The sequence below is a fragment of the Onychomys torridus genome, chromosome 19 (genome assembly GCF_903995425.1).
Source record: "Onychomys torridus chromosome 19, mOncTor1.1, whole genome shotgun sequence".
NCBI lineage: Eukaryota > Metazoa > Chordata > Mammalia > Rodentia > Cricetidae > Onychomys > Onychomys torridus.
Window position 1 is genome coordinate 55,082,468 of NC_050461.1, and position 14,010 is coordinate 55,096,477.

At 44.4% G+C, this 14,010-nt stretch overlaps 1 protein-coding gene and 1 long non-coding RNA gene across 5 annotated transcripts in view; one reads left to right on the top strand and one right to left on the bottom strand.

Annotated features, from left to right (window-relative positions):
* The window catches only part of Prkn (parkin RBR E3 ubiquitin protein ligase), a 1,200,313-nt gene that overhangs the window by 96,049 nt on the left and 1,090,254 nt on the right, over window positions 1-14,010 (bottom strand). The window lies entirely within an intron of this gene.
* The window catches only part of LOC118570601, a 47,074-nt gene continuing 42,161 nt past the window's right edge, over window positions 9,098-14,010 (top strand). For all 4 annotated transcript variants that reach the window (XR_004943203.1, XR_004943204.1, XR_004943206.1 and 1 more), the window contains exons 1-3: window positions 9,098-9,152; window positions 9,622-9,765; window positions 9,882-10,107. This is a non-coding gene — a long non-coding RNA (uncharacterized LOC118570601). The remainder of the gene's footprint in view (window positions 9,153-9,621; window positions 9,766-9,881; window positions 10,108-14,010) is intronic.

Consider the following 14,010-nt stretch of genomic DNA (forward strand, 5'->3'; position numbering starts at 1 on the left):
CTACCTAAGTTTTACTCTGAGATGGAAGGGAGCCTAAACTTGACTTCGGAGACCCACACATTTACCAGCAACCCGGGATCCTTTATTCTCACCTCACCAAAGCCTGAGTGCACATGCCTCCACCTACTCCAACCAGGAAAGGACGGGGAGACAGGTCTATCCTTCATGATGCTCTTCAGGAGGCTGTGTGACCACTGATAACATGAACAGGACAATGACCATACAGCATTCCGGCAGGGTATCTTGGGCAGAGCAGCTGGCGTTAGGGCTCCTTCCCCATAAATCATACCTCTGGAAAGCCTGCTTTTCTTCAGCTTCAATGGAAGACTCCTGGCCCTTTTTTCAAGGAATTCAGGACATCTTAGAGTTTACTGGCAGCCATCTCAGCAGCCAACCGGGAGCCTGAGAGTGGGGCATCTGCATTCCCTGCAGAGCGTCGAGGCTGGGTGATGCAGCACCCGCGAAGCCCACATACGGTGGTACCTGGTACTGCAAAGTGTGTCCCGGTAGCTGGGGCCATGAGCATCTGAAGCGCCATGGTGAGATGAACCTGTATCCCTGCTGTCAGCCTCCAGAGGACTCAAAGCTTTACCACGAGGGCTTCTTTTGTCCGCTGGGACCCTCTGGTGGGACAGTTGAGGTGCGAGGGGGCCCCTCTCAATCTAAAGTGGGGCAGGAGAATAGAGAGAAGGGCTAGTAGATGAAGGCTCTGCCCCAGGATTTTGGGGTGTTAGGTCTCCAACCGAGGATGAATGGCAGAGGTGCCTATTTAATATATTGAAGCTGACCCTGGCCACCAGGCTCTCCCAGCATCCCTCTGTCTCTTCCCATTACAGAGCCCTCCTTGCTGGCATATGCCTCCCTACCTGGGACACTGCAGCCCAGGGGCTCGGTTGCTCTCCCAACAGCTGCTCTTCCCTATATTATCCAGACATTTTGGGTACACTGGTCCTGTTTACCCTTTGGCCCTTTTGGCCTCCTGGCCTCCTGGCTTTCCCTTCCCCTTTCCTCACATGTCCACTCAGTCTGGACTTTCCCAGACATCTCTGCCTCTGGCTAAGCTCTCCCTTATATTTATAATAAACTTTCTCCTCCACCATACCTAGGAGCAGTCATGTCCTCCATTTTATTTCCTTTTTTTCATTCAGGGGGCAGAGGATGGAAACAGGGCGGGAGGTGCCAGGGATGTGGGCCTTTGGGGAGGTCTGCTGTGCAGGGGAGACTGGGAGGAGCTGACTCGGGGAGTCCAGGCTTGTGGGGCAGTCCAGGCCTGGGGCTTACCAGCCGGGCAGATGCAGGAAGGCAAGTGTACACGGCCTGAGTCAGCCGTGACTGTTTAAAAGAATGGAAGAAACAGGATGTCTGGGTGTGTGAGGGCTGTGGGAGGGATGCATACCTGTTCCGAGGGCAATCTGTTTTTAACCTTGTTAACCTAAACTGTACTTTGAAATGTAAACCAAATGGAGCTTCTTTTCTCCCAATGATTTATTAGGCCTTCCCCCACTATTGAATTAAAGCTCTCCACAAGTGAGACAATTTATCTAATTCCCACCCACCCTCCTACTCTGGGAACAAGGAGCTGGAGGGAGGCAGGCACAGAGCACTCAGCTCTTTGAGTCTCTTTAAATTCGAGCTTTATTCCATCCATCAACCTATTTTCCTGCTGTAGGCAGGTGGAAGGACAAGGCCACCCTCCCCCAGAAAAGTATTTCTAATTCTGTCTCAAAGCCACCCTGTGCCCTAGGGTCTGGGAGCAGCTGGCCCGAGGGACAGAGACTCTTTCCTCCCTTACAGCTAAGTAGGACCTCTGTTTATCCAGTGCAGGGTAGGTGACTTCTAAATGATCTTTTAAGGCAAGAACCCGAGAGAAGGAGAAACATCCTTTTTTTAAACCCCCGTTTTCCTCCTCACCCCACACTGAGCTGTTACTATAGCAACACCTTACCTGCCTACTAGGACCAGTTAAGTCCCCCTGTGAAGTGGAGCAAAGCTCTTTTTCACTCCGAGAGGGACTGCTGTTCACTGACCACTTTGCCCCTGGGGGGCTGAGTTCTTCAATTCTCTGACACGCTTAGTTCAGGGCTTCCCACTGCTAAAACCTAAAATTCACTTTTAACCCCCAAATGACATAGAATACTCCCAAACCTTTCCAGAACTGAACTCAGTGGAAACGGATTTACATGTTGTTTTAGTTATGGATAATTTTCTTTCTCTGCACTGGCTTAATCCTCCCTGAAATGAAATGATGGGAGGGGTAGATCATGTATTCCTTTTCTATATCCACTTTCCTTCTCATGTATTTAAAAACATGTTGGTATGTGTATGCGTGCAAATATGTATGTAATGACATATTTCAGATACACAGAAAATACAGAGGGTGATGTAATAACCACTCTGGCTACTGCTCAGACCTAGCACTTGCTGATATGGAGAAGTCATTTTGCTTTAATCATATAAAAGTATAACAGACAGCAGGGTGTGGTGGTGCAGAGGCAGGCACCACCTCTGTGGATCTCTGTGAGTTTGAGGCCAGCCTGGTCTACAGGGCAAGTTCCAGGACAACCAGGACTACACAGAGAAACCCTATATCAAGAAAACCACACACACACACACACACACACACACACACACACACACACACACACCCCTGTAACAGAGAAAGCTGAAGATCTCTTTGTCTCTGTGCATTCGTGTGTGCATGAATGTGTACAATGTGTATAATGTGTATGTGTGGTGTATGCATGTGGGTGTATGGGTGCATGTGTCTGCCTGTGTATGTGCTCATGTGTGGAAACCAGAGCAAAACATTGTATGTCTTCCTTTGTTTCTTTCTGTCTTTTTGCCTCGGGGCAGAGTCCACACTGAACAGGGAACTCTGGTTTCAACTAGGACCATTCCTGACTCCCCTTCTCCTGGGTTCGCTGGGGATCTGAACTCAGGGCCTCACACTTGCTGAGTAAGCACTTTTACCTAGACCCTTTCTTCTTTTCTCCTTCCTTCCTTCCTCATTCTCTGCCTGCCAGGAGGTAGCACAGGTCTCGAGGTTGCAGGCTGGGCCAACCTTTCGACACTGAAATAGACACGTCACCTGTATAGTTCACACTGAAGAACTGTTTATGTTTACAAAACAAAGAGAGAGACAACCTCACACCAATTTCATAATGTTTTAAATAATTTGTTACTTTGCATTTTGCTGAAATCGTAACTAGGGAGGGGACATGCAGCCTCCAGGGAAATGGACCCCATTGACAGAGCTTTGCCTCCAAATCTCTGCACCTTGGTTACTCATGAATGTGCTAGCTCTTTAACCTGTTTTCTCCTGGCTGAGGGCATAGGAAGGGATGGGAGGCCCCACTGCCACCAGGCTAACAGGAGATCCTTCTGCTGCCCTTCTCCTCCTCCTTTGACTTGCTAGGCAATCCTTGCACACCAGGAGGGTGCAGATCCACCCCAATGAGTGTCATTGTTAACTTAAGACAAAACATTTCAGGCGGGAGCTTATTTGTTGTTCCTGCTTACATAGGGAGTCCAGTGCTTTCACCCCAAGGTTAAATGAAGAAGTCAGTGGGTTTGGTATTTTGTCAGCTGAAAATAAAGCGACAAGGAGTCAATACAGAAGAGACAGTTGTCACCCTGTTGGATGGCTTACTTGTGGCATTATGAATGAGACCATCAGGGTTGAGGTAAGAGCATTATCTTGGATAAATGGCTTGTGGTTATTGATCTCGACCAGCCTGACAGAAGAGAAGCTCCATGTATGGTTGTTACAATCACCTGATTTATATCTGCAATTTATAATTTGTGTGCGCTGTCAATTCTGCCAATATCAGACAGCAGTGCCCTGGCTTCAAAACCTGACAACCTGGATCTTGTCTCCTGGTTTGGAATATACTCTAAGCCAAACAACCACCAGGCTGGGTCATTTGCTTCAACAACAACTTAAACACAAGAAACTAGGGGGAGAGATAGACAAAGGAACTCAGAGGAGGCTCCCAATGGCTAATTTACATGTCTGTCAGCCTGACTGGATTAGGAAAAACCCAGGACACCGGTGGCACTTAGCCTTGGGTATGTTTGTGAGGGTGCTCCCAGAGATGATCAGCTAACTAATGCTCTTCTAAGTGTGGGTGGAAGTATCCCATGGACTAGGGGCCTGGACTGCACACCAGAGGGGGAAGGAGAAAGCCAGTGAGGACCGGTAATCGTTTTTTCTCTCTGCTTCCTGACTGCAGACAGTGGACAGTGTGGCCAGCTGCCATTGCCTTCCCTGCCGTGATGATGGACTGTATCACTTTAAACCACAAGCCAAAATAAATAAATAAAAAACCCAAATGGAAAAAAAAATAAAACTAAACACGCTGCCCCCCCCCCCCCCCCCTTAGTCAGTGTTCTACTGCTGTGAAGAGACACCATGACTGTGACAAGTCTTATAAAGGAAAACGTTTCACTGGTGCTGGCTTACAGTTCAGAGGTTTAGTCCATTATGGTGTATAGGCAGACATGGCACAGCGTTGGAGAAGGAGCTGCAAGTTCTACATCTAGATCAGCACACAGCAGGAAGAGAGAGTGACAGTTTCTGAAATCTCAAAGCCCACCCCCACTGCCCCCAGTGACACACTTTCTTCAACAAGCCCACATCTATTCCAACAGGGCCACACCTCCTGATACCTTAAACTGCTTCTTGTGGGGTAAATGGTTACAGTAACAGGAAAGTTAATAGAAGACGGATACCAGGAAAGGGGAAAAGATTCCCTCCTCTGTCCTTACATGTGGCACCCTTGCTCCTCATGTGCCCCAGGGCAAGCTTGTTTTATGGAGAGGCAGTGACTCAGAACCACTTAGAGCCGTGAGGTATGACCAGTTGTCTGATGGGGGACTTGCTTCTCCTCAGACTCCCAATTTCATAGAAACCAGAGCTCAAACTGAGTAAGCCAGCCAAGACACCCACGCACCGAAGAAACGGCCCTGGGAGATGCTGGGAATTGGTGTCTGGACTGTAATGAAGAACTCAGAAGCCAGAGTCAAGATCTGCCCTGCAGAGGTGATGGGGAGGGTCTTGTACCAAGTCAGAACAGACAGATGCTGACCGGACCTCTACGATCAGAGGCCCCTGATGGTCCGTAAAGACAGCTCGGGCTTCACTCAGCCTGAACAAGAGTGTGGCACAGCACCAGAGTGTGACCAGGACAGAGATGCTGTGGGAACGAGCATCCATGACAACTGGCGGTCTCCTGGTTGTGGGGGGGAGAGGAGGTATGGGGAAGGAGAGCTGGGCAGTGCAGCTAAAGGGGAGAATCATCAGAACCACAGACAGGAGCACCCATCTTTCTGCTGACCTCTGATTCATCCTCTCTATAGCTTCACTCCAGCTTTGAATCTCAGTGGTCAGATGTAGGAGGGCCGATTGTATTATACCTCTCCCAACAGCAGCCAGAGGATGGAGAACAAGTGTTTACTTCTTGAGCTATAGGCCTGTTGTGTGTCGTGAACCAAAACATCTGGAAATAAACTTCAGACACTGACTGACTGATAGAACTACAGTACTGTGGGAGAGGTTGGAATGTTGCAGGTCCTGAGGCTAGCTACCTTATTTTGGGCTAGTTCTAGCCCTCTAGAGCAGCCATTCCTTGACTAGTCTCTGAACTAACATCCTGCGACTGATTGATAAGTATTTGGAATCTAGTAGCTTCTCTAACCACTAGCTCCCACAAACCCAAAAGCTAAGAATGTCATCATATAACATCTGGGGCGTATGAACAAGTTTCCTTCATCTCTCTGTACCTGCCTCTCTGATGCATCTACCAGTGTATTTTAAACTTCATATATATGACTCCCTTTGTTCTGTAATACTACAAAATGCTATGAAACTGCTTCTGTGTTGGAACATGGAATTTGGGGTGACCCAAATCTGTGTTCCTGGGCCATGATCACTCAAAATGGCTCCAGGATAAGCTATCTCTGTTCCCTTTAAGTTGAGAGCTGTGATTTTCTGTTGGCAATGTTCTCTACACACTAAAGTTTCTCCGAAGGCCAGTGTGGCTGGGATATGGGTTAAGCATATCCTCTAAGGGTTCACACACAAGAAGGTTTGCCCTTGGTGTGTGTGGCATTGAGGTGACAGGGCCTTTAAAAGGTGGAGACAAGTACAAGGTAATTATGTCCCGTGGACTATCTTCTGAAGGGACTGGTGCAGGTTTTGAGGAGAGAGTTAGTTCTCAGGAGAACTAACTGCTCTAAAAGAATGTGACTGGTTCCTTCCCACTCTCTGGCTTTTGGATTCTCCATGTGACCCGTGCCTCCTGGAAGCATCCTTTGCCATGAGTGCCATCTGCCATAATGCAGCGCAGCCAAGGGGACCAGCATTAGGCACCAAATGTAGGGCCTCTGGCTCCTGCACTTTCAGCCTCTAAACCTTGAGCTGACTAAATCACTTTTCTTTAAAGCTTTGCAGCTTCAGGTGTTCTGGGGTAACAGTGGAAAACAGAGAAATACAACATGCTTTCTTTACTAAAGAGGCAGGTGAGCGAGCTCAGAGCAATGGGTCATTGAATTGATTTCCTGAGAAATGGGGTTGGAGGGGGAACTGTCACGGAGCCCTTTCTGTGTGCCCCATTCCCATGTCACTCCACTTAGGTTTTGGTATGACAGAAAATCACCTCTACCTCCTCCTCAAACCAGTTTTTCACTGTGGCAAACGGACTATGAAAAGGAGTGACCCAGCTGGGCATGGTGCAAACCATGGTGCTCTTGGAAAGGGGAATCAGGAGGATCAGGAGCTCAAGGCTATCCTTGGCTACAAAGTGAACTATAGGCCAGCCTAGGCTATATGAAACTCTATTTACAATGAAACCCAAACAACAACAGCAACAACAAAACAAAAACTGAAGAGCAGCCCCTCTATCCTACGCATGTTGCTCTTATTTTCACACATAGACAAACAGCTTCAGTTCTTATGGTAAACTTTGTAGAATTCAACTTGATTCCCAAGTCTAAGTCAACTCCTTAGCTCATGTTTGAATTTAAGAAGAAGACTGATCTGCTTCCTTAACAAGCCACTCCTAAATGTTGAAAGTTCACAAAACTCTAGATGGAGGTACTCTTTTAATGTAAAATATTACATCTTGGTTCTTGTAAGCATTTCTCTACCTCTCCATCTTTCGAGGGTTAAAGAGGCTGAGGACAGCATTGCCTCACTGTATAAAATTGCATTAGGTTTTGCCCCTGTATAGCTCTGAGGATTGTCTTTTAAACTTCCTAAAGGCTGCATCAAAAGCAACAATTTTAGCTGGGGCATTGACTAGAATCTTTGTAGGGCTGAGCTTCACTTACAGTTGTCATGGTGATGATTCCATAACTCACAGGAGACGGAAAAGGAGTCTTTGAGACTTTAATTCCAAGTTTTATTTATTTATTTATTCATTCATTTTTAAGTGTGTGTGTGTGTGGGTGGGGGTGTCTGTGAGTATGTGCACATGAGTGCAGATGCCTATGGAGGCCAGAAGAGGGCATCAGGTCCCCTGGAGTTGGAGTTTTAGGTGGTTGTGAATTTCCTGATATGGGTAATGGGATCCAAGTTCAGGACCTCTGGAAGAGCAGGATATGCTCTTAACCACTTTAGCTCCAAGTTTTACAGGCTCTTCAGTTTGATTAAAGCCACCAATAACTATATCATGAGTTGAAAATATTGTAAGTTAAGAATGTATTTAATACAACTACCCTATGAATATCACAGCTTAGCAACCCCAGACACTGCTAGGAATAGTACCCCAGACTTTAGTCCCGGGAAACATCAAATCTTAAACGCCAAAGCACAGAGTCTTCTGAATGCGAATGGTACTTTTTGTACTATTGCAAAGGTGAAACGTCTCAAGTACAACCCTGTTAACTCAGAGATGTCTGTGTATATTATCCCTCCATCAAAATCTCTTGGTTCACCTTTGCACCGTTGTATGAGATGTTAATATATTTCCATCTTAGTATTGTTGGATGCAATAGACTCAAGTATTCTGTCATAGTTTGTATGGGACCAGACAGATTTTCAGTTATTTAAATATATCTAGTTAAATTTTAAAAACAGCACATGGCTTTGTGTTCATAATTCAGTGAAAAGATCTAAAATTACTTAATTCATATAGTCAATTTAATGAGAGCTTAACAAGGAGAAGGCTTGATTCCTTGTGGTCCACGAGGGCTTCAACAACTGTGGACACTGGTTAAGAATGTGGAGTTCTGGAGTTAGATTGTCTGGGCTTAAAACTGCCAGCTTCACCACTCACTTATCATCTGTAACCTTTCTACTGAAGAAACACTCACACTCGCATGCACGCGCTTGCATGTACGTGTGTATGTTTGCACATGCGTGCCATCAAATACTTCTTTGATTCTTTCCAGCCACAGATGAGTAGAGAAAGTGAATGGAGGTTAATTATGTCAGTATGCCAGGGTTATCAATTGATGTACACTCTGCAATCTGAAGACTACAGAAAATTAAAACAAGAAAACGGTACATAGCAAACCAAGATATAAGAACACCAAGGGGCTGGAGAGATGGCTCAGTGGTTAAGAGTACTCATTACTCTTCCAGAGGACTGGCGTTCAGTTCACAGCACCTACATGGTACACCACCATAATTTCTGTTTTAAGGGATCTGATATCCTCTCTGGCCTCTGTGGCCTCTGCATGCACATGGATGCATGTAAAACTCACTGTTGCTTATAGGGAGATACTGGTTCTGAGAAAAAGGGAGATTGGAAATCAACAGCTTCCCTTGTGTTATGATATTATTTAAAATTACAGCTAAGAGGGCCAGCATTTATAGCTGAACACAGGAAATCACACTTTTGTTTGTAGAGGCCTTCTTTTCTCCTTCCTTTGCAGTGATTTAGAAAGAGGGTATTAGTAATCGAGAGAACTGCAAAAGCTGTGGTTTGGTATTGCAGAGGTTGTGGGCTCTTAGTGATCCAGGCTGACTAGAAAATGAGCACATTCTGTAGTTACTGGGGCTGCTCAGGAATCTAGAGAGAGACAGAGAACACCATCCACACATTCCCATTTCCATGGCTGGAGAGGCTGTCCCTTTAAGGAAAACCTTTGACGACAGAACCCAGGAACATAAATAAACCTGCATGGAGCTGCCTCACTCTCTAAAGAAGGTCAGTGTCTCTTATGCCACTTACAGATTTCAGAAGCGTGTTGTCATACTTTAATCATGATCATTATTGGAGGGAATGATTGAAATTTTAATTATTAAGTAGAAGGAATCTCAGAGTGCTTTCATTGAGCACACGGTGTGCCTGGTATGCCAGGCCATCAGCGCAGCTGCTGTGAACCTGGAAGCTGTGGTGGCAGCCTGTGACCCCTGCCGTGGCAGAGGCAGCAGTCTGTCACCCTCCCATGGCTGCCTGTCTCCTAAAATGTCTGCATGCTGTGTGCTGCTGAGCCAGTGTTTAGACCAAATGCTCCATAATGGGAAAACATCAATTATTTCCTTCCTATATTCAAATGATGTACGATTGCCCTTGATTTAATAACGGAGGAGCATTTCTGAGGCATGCAAACATTTTAGCCATGGAGCACAAAGGTTGTGTGTAAGGTGCAGGATTGCTTTTTCTTCTTCTGCAGCCCACTGATTGTCAGCTTTGTGCTCATGGTGATACAGGACAATGACTTGCCTCCACCTCTGCTGAGTCTCTCACACACTCTGTGGGACTGTTCAATGTGCTAGGCAACCTTGTCCGGGGAGGAGCACCTATCCATCCGTAAATGGTGAGTGAAGAGAGATGCATCTCTCTCTGCCTCTCCAGTACCCTGGTGGGAAAGTCTTACCACGACCAGAAGCTGCTCATTTTAAAGCCATAACGTATGTCATTTGGATGGCACAGGTCTCTATATCTGCCTTGGCTGGAGGAAGGGAAGCAAACCACCATCTCTGGAAGTGACGTGGAGGCGTGGCTGAGCTCACTAGGGCTGCCTAGCACTTCTGTGCACCAGCAGTGGTTCCTGCTATCTGAAGCTCTGACTGTGGGTGAGACTGTAGGCTCCTAGTCACCAGAGGAACCCACCTAGGGTGAAGTGTTTGCTTTAGCCTTGGCAAGCACCAGAGTGCAGGTAAGGTTTGCCTCCTAGCTCAAGAACACTGGAAAGCTGATGACATTTTGTAATATACCTTTGTGGGTTCATTTTTTTGTCAGGCTGCAAACTACAAGACATGCTTTCCTCTCTCTCATTAAAGAACATATCAGAAAGCTATGAATGGGGGCAGACACCTTAAATCCTAGCAGTTGGGAGGCAGAAGTAAGCATATCACTGTAAGTTTGAGGCCAGCCTGGTCTACAGAGTAAGTTCCAAGACAGCCAGAGCTACATAATAAGACCCCGTCTCAAAACAAAACAAAGAACCACATTAGAAACCTAACACTGTGGAAGATATATTTATCTTCCTGCAGTATTTGTATCTATACACATACACAAAATGTTAAAATGGAGCTATCCTATAACAGGGCAACAATGCTCCTACTTGACATAACAGGCTAACAAAAAGCATAGTGCCAGGAAAAGGTTGCTTCTTTTGAAGTTGTTAACCAGTGAGGTCTCATAAACTCCCTAACATTACAGGCTACTGCCATTTTTCTTGGTTAGTATTCAGAACTTGACGAGTAAGACCCTAATGCTTGAAGATACCACATACTTGAATCATAGAACATAGAAAATGAGATGTTTCATTCCTATTGGATAGCTTTCATAGTGTTGGAAGGTGCAATGTAAGCTACTGGAAGAGTAAAGTAGTCATCAGTCATACCTGTCCTTGAATCCTTGGAGCTACAATAGTGATTGTCTTGGAAAGTCATGTACTCAGGTGCAATAGTGGCATGGACATCCAGGGAGTCACCAACTACTTCCTGATTGGATTTAAGTCCTTCTCATTAAGATGAAACCCATACTTGACATCATTAACAGGCCAAGACCTGGGAATAGACAAGTCAGAGGCCCTCAGCAGGAATCTACTATTACTATTCTGCCAAATGGATACAGTATTAAACTGACTTCTAATGATTAATAGTTATACCCACAGAAAGATGCATCTCACATCCCCATCCCTCATCTGAGGAGCTTCCATTCTGCAGTAGATAGTGATCTACACAGAGGTGCACAACTGGCCAAGTTATAGAAAATAAGAGACTGCAGCATGTTCAGAACTAAAGGAAACATATCTGGCACCAACCCTCATTCTTTGCATCTTCATGCAGTATTTTTACCTATAAGCTATCTCCTAGTATCATAAAAATATTACTTATGTAGAGGTGAAAAGAGAGCCCAAATCATTTCTTTCTTGAGTTATTTTCTTCTTATTGATGTGTATATGTGTTTGTGTATGCCCACATATGCAGGTGCCCACTGGGGCCAGAGGAAGGCGTTGGGTCCCTTGGAACTGGAGATTCAGGCAGTTGTGGGCTGCCTAAATGTGGGTGTTAGAAATAAAACTCTGGTCTTCTCCAAGAACAACAGGTGCTCTTAACTAGTGAGTCACTCTTCTAGCCCCTAAGTCATTTACATTGAACAATTTTACCTATAGAGTATTCTTCTAATTCTAGATGAAATATACATAGAAGACCCAGATTTCCAGTCATCTCTGGTATTTTTCTATTGAAATGCCATAGGGGGAGGTAGTTGAGAATCTGTTTTGGTATTCAGTTAACGTTGTAGCATTCATTCTACTGTTTCCTAGAAGCCTATGACTAGTTAAATTTGTTATACGGCTCTGAGCAAAGCAAAGGTCTTCGGTATGTTTGATCAGGGTGACTTTATGAAAAAAATATCCTAAGTTAAATGACACTGTAATATTCGATCATCAGTACAGCTAACTCTATTAAAAGGTTGACTTTTCAATGTCTCTCCAGGGTAATTATATTTTTAAAAGAAGATGATCAAAATATAACATGTCATGAATAGAGTTTGGCTTTCTGAAAAATAAGCAGAATTAGTTGGAAATTGTTGCCAAAATATTCTGTGGCTGGAAAATATGATTGATTCTCTAGAGACTTTCTTTTTTGTTTTTGTTTTTGTTTTTTTTTTGTTGTTGTTTTTTTGAGACAGTTTCTATGGAGACTTTTAACAATAAGAAAAAAATATATTTTGCATTCTAAAGTTGGCATACATGAAATAAATATTTTAGTTTAAAATTGGCTTAATAGAGTCTATATAAAAAGATCATGGTCTGATGCTAAAAGCATTTTCTGTCCCCCCCCCCCCCCCAGATTCCTTTGCTCAGTTTGTTTGTAGGCCTGGTAGAGTGTTTACTACTATAAATAAGGCATTGTGGCAGGCCCTGGGGCACAGAGATGTTTAAGATCTCTATGTCCTACTGTGTGGTAAAGGTATCAGGAGATTTGGGAAGATAAATATTTATATAAGTGCTACTTGGAGAGAAGAATTAACTCGTGATAATTATAGGTTACAGAGTTCTACAGGGTCCCAAGTCACGTGAGCCCTGGTAGCTGGTAGTCAGGTATATGGACAGAAAGTCCCCTCCTATGTCCTTTAGGTTGCTTGAAGTATCCTGCTTCAGGTCTCCTTATGGAGAAGACAATCCATGTTCCCTTCAGCAGGTACCTCTTCCAACTCCTGTTCCCCACTTGGCCAAAGGTGCCAAAACTCCTACAGCTTTCAGTATTCCTGTGGCTTGGGTTATCTTTGGTTCATCTGTCCTTATGCTGCCTCATCTACTGTAGACTTACGCTTCCTGTAAGTTGTCTGAGTCTAAGCAGATGCTGGAAATCCAACAATGATCATTTAAGCCTGCTCCCCTGACACCTCTGGGAATGCTCTTTGTGAAAGAGCCTTTGAACTGACATGCGCACCAGATGCCTTCTCTGACTATGTTGATGGTCAGATAAGAGAATATCCTAATTTCTTTGTCCTTGTGGACCAAAACTTTACAGTGAAATGTCAAACATCTGATTTAGTAGAAAACAGAAAGTCAGTAGAAAGGAAGACAGGAATTTTGTTCAAAGTAAGTCCTATCTTAAAGCAATGTCTGAACACCAGACAAAGAGCTATATGGGTCAGGCATTGTGTGTGGCCACTTCAGAGGGAAATCCTTATCTATTGATGACACTTATCCCACTGAACTTAAACAATTAATCCTAGAAATCCCTTTGTCAGTATTTCCACTTCATCTGAGAAGTGCCCACATCTAACTTCTCAGTCTGTCAAGGTCTGTCTCATTCCAGCCCCTCTCGAATCTGAGATTTTCTTAAAAACAAACATGGTGAGCTGAGATGTGCTCCTTGGAATCGCTCGGTTTGATGGGTTCCGAAAAGCATGTGCACTGTCCTAAGCAGCACTAGGCGCAGGACAGTGACATCTGCAGGACCCACAGGATCGGTGTTTATTTGGGGCCCATTTTATTAGGCTTCTTATGTTTATTATTGAGCTTTCTGGATAGTAGCCCTTCACCACATAGAGTAGCAAATACCTTTTCTTAGCCAATGGTTTGTACTTTCATTTTCTTAAGCTGCCTTTGAAAGAGTAGTTTTGGTTGAAATATTTGATACAGTTTAATTAATCCATTTTTTCTTTTATGTTCTTCATTCCAACTACTCCAGGCTTACACAAAGACTGTCTCATGCCTTCTGTAGCAGTTTTATAGTTTAGGCTCTTGGATTTATGCCTGTGGTCTGGTCACCACTTACTGATCATTATTTTAAAAATTATTTTATTGATTGATTGATTGCATTTTTTTTTTTTTTTAAAGACAGCATCTCACTAATAGCTCTGGCTGTCCTGGAGCTTACTCTGTAGACCAGCTTGGACTCAAACTCACAAAGATCTGCCGGCCTCAGCCTCCCGAGTGCTGAGATTAAAGGTGTGTGCCACTATCCCTGGCTAAAGAAGATTGATTTAAAAAGAAAAAAGATTTAATTTTTAAATGTGTATGTGTGTGATCCTGTATGAGTTTATGTACCACAAAACTGCTTTGGTATATTTTACAATGATGAATTTATCATATGTA